The sequence below is a fragment of the Tamandua tetradactyla genome, chromosome X, assembly GCF_023851605.1.
Source record: "Tamandua tetradactyla isolate mTamTet1 chromosome X, mTamTet1.pri, whole genome shotgun sequence".
In the NCBI taxonomy this organism is placed as follows: Eukaryota; Metazoa; Chordata; class Mammalia; order Pilosa; family Myrmecophagidae; genus Tamandua; species Tamandua tetradactyla.
In genome coordinates this window covers 125,779,510-125,782,757 of record NC_135353.1, presented here as the reverse complement: position 1 = coordinate 125,782,757, position 3,248 = coordinate 125,779,510, and the positions used below count along the sequence as shown (strand labels likewise).

At 34.4% G+C, this 3,248-nt stretch overlaps 1 pseudogene; it reads right to left on the bottom strand.

Moving 5' to 3' along the window:
• Positions 1 to 439: 439 nt before the first annotated feature.
• LOC143672076 (DNA-directed RNA polymerases I, II, and III subunit RPABC4 pseudogene) lies at positions 440 to 676 on the bottom strand (annotated as a pseudogene).
• Between the last annotated feature and the right edge of the window lie 2,572 nt (positions 677 to 3,248).

Here is a 3,248-nt window from a genome sequence, read left to right as displayed (position 1 = left end):
TACTCTGTACCAAATGACACTCCTGAGTTTACAAACTCTTTAAACTGGTGATATAGAACAGTAGTTTCCAAGGAATATACTTAATCAGACCCTCAAGTACCCTGGAAACCTGCATTTCAAACAAAAATCCCAATGATACTAGGTTTTGATTATAACTATGATTTAGGAAAAGTAAGTCTAATCTTATCATGTGTCAGGTCAAGTATACAATAAAATTAAATTGCAAATCATGTACTGAACAAAAAACATTTCTCTCTACAAAGCATTATTTAGATATTAACAGATATCTAAATACCATATGGCTTAAAAAGTGAGATAAAATGAAATTGCATATATTGTAGTTGTATTTATAAAGTATGCTAATCAAAAACTATACAACAATGTCAAACATTAATGGCAAATCCAACTACAAAAGAAGATGTTACTTGGAATTCATGTTTCATTGAGCATCAAAAATCACAAATCTTTTAGTCCTTTTCTTGTACATTATTCTGTATCCACATTCTCTGCATCTGATCAGACCCCTGGATTTTATTTCATTTTCTGTGTGATAGTCTCCACAGATATAGATTATTGACTGCTGCTTTGGGTGTTGCATGTCCTTCTGGGTATCCTTTGTTAGTATGCAGCATGGGGGCTCATCAACCATTTTTGTGTTGGCTGGTTTAAAATCCATGTCAAATAATTCCAACATCTAATTCATCTTGTAGTTGGTGTCTGTTGATTATTGCTTTCCATTCAGGTTGTGATTTTCTGGGTTCTTGATATGACAAATTATTTCTTATAACATGGGCACAATTAATTATTATGCAACATTGGTCACATATCTCAATGGGAAGTATATCAAAGCCATATGGTGAGAAGAGTATGTGGGTTGGGACATACCGTTGTGAACAATTTTGGAAAATTGGTCCATGTAGTAGTGTCAGATGCATGGACAGTATAGAGAGTTCTCACTTTAACACATAGTTAAATTTAAGAGTTGACAACTCTTTCCAGTTGGAATGTAACAAACATTCCCTCTCAAGGACAACCTGTGAGAAGCTTGTTTATAAAACAGCTAAAGGTTGCTAACCCCTGACCTCAGAGGTTGTATTTTATGCTTTTGCACCTGCTGGCCACTTACTGTACTAGCCATTTGTACTGTCACTCATGCCACAAATTTCAAGGTACATGAAGTTCTCAGATCACCAGTTCAAGGGGTCAATACAAAACATGAGAAATTATGGGTGAAGTGCAAGTGAAATCCATCTGGAAAATTGAGGTTGGGAAGTTCTTCTGTACAGCACAGAGAAAAAAGTCTGAATGCTCTTGCTACAATAGTATTGTTATTTATGTTAAGGTGTAAATCTACAATTAACTTGTTTTTATGTTTGGTAATGCTAATTTATTTTGGAAATAGACCCTTTCTATGGCAATGTATTTTCAATGAGAAAGAGAAACTACACGTGCCATGAATAAGTACTGAATTTATATTTCTCCAAAAAATGTTGGAGATTGTGTAAGCTGCACAAAATGTTTATCAACATTTGCTATCCAACTAGAAGCCATAGAGATATCACTGACCATGTGAACACCAGAAGATACAAATCTGCTTTAAAAACATAAGCATCTATTTCAAGAGTTAGCTGCAGAAGGTGAATTTACATAGCATTCTGTGAAGCATGGCTTTTCAATTAGATCAAATGACTACTTCTCTAATTTACCTAGTTTTCAATTCCATGTTTTCCAGCACATATGCAAAAAGGTAAAGTGATAGCTGTTATTGTGTTGACTCCATTAACAGAAGCTCTTTGCAAACCATTAAATGATGCCAGTTTTATATCAGAGACATTAGGTGTTTTAAATGGAATATCTTTTAATTCTACTAATGGTTCAATTTTTTCATCCAGTTTACACAATCAAAATAAAGCTCTTGGAAGTTCATTTTTGTTAGAGGTGAAGCCCTTGACTTTAATGATAATGGTATTTTAAGTGCAGTTTAAAAATCCAATATTGGAAATAAAATTATTTGTTTTTGTGATGCTAATACAAATTTAGGTAGAATGCAATTATCTTGATAAAACAATGTTCTTTCTAAATTAAGAAACCTATGGAGTAGAATTACAGTTGAAATTAGTAGTAGAGCACATACAATTCATCATTGCACCTATCCTGTGTTAATCTACTAACCAAAATAGAAGCTGTAGTTGTCAGCATTTACAAATGTATTCACATATACACACAGAATCATTGAATCGCAAAATTTTGTGACAATTCTGATGTGAAATATAGAAATGAAAACTTCAGCATGGCAGTATGTGATTCTCTCTTTGTTTCCAGTCAACACTAAAATATTCAAGTGTTTGAACCTTTGAAGAAATATTTTGTCCTACAGAGTATTCAATATTATTACTATATATAAATCCTTTAAATTTAGGTAATTTGTAAATCTTTAATTGAAGTATTCAAAAAATGGTGTACCAAAAAATTTCATCTTTTGAAGCTTTTAGCACAGTGCAATTATGGAAACAAAACTTCTAAATAGGAAGACAGGTCTTTTGTATCCTTAGTTAAGTTTATTCCTAAATATTTTATTATTTTGATTACAATTTGTGGTACTTAGCTTTAGTTGTCAACTTGGCCAGGTGAATGTACCTAGTTTTGTTGTTATGGGCATGAGCCAATGGTACGTGAACCTCATCTGTTGCTAATTTACATCTGCAGTCGGTTAGGAGGCATGCCTGCTGCAATGAAGGACGTTTGACTTAATTGGCTGACGCTTAAATGAGAGACCGCAACGTAGCACAGCCTAAGCAGCTCAGCATTCCTCATCTCAGCACTTGCAGCTCAGCCCAGGCCTTTGGAGATGCAGAAAGAAGTCACCCCGGGGAAAGTTGTTGAAACCAGAGGCCTGGAGAGAAGGCCAGCAGAGACCATTCTGTGCCTTCCCATGTAAGAAAGAACCTCAGTGGAAAGTTAGCTGCTTTTCCTCTGAAGAACTAACAAAATGAATCCCCTTTTATTAAAAGCCAATCCATTTCTGGTGTGTTGCATTCCAGCAGCTAGCAAACTAGAATACAATTGCAAATGGAATTTTTTTTACTTGATTTCCTCCTCAGATTTCTCATTACTAGTGTATAGAAGCACTGCAGATTTTTGAGTGTTGATCTTGTAACCTGCCACTTTGCTGCCCTCATTTATTAGCTCTAGTAGTTTTGCTGTGGATTTTTCAGGGTTTTTGACATATAGAATAATATTATCTGCAA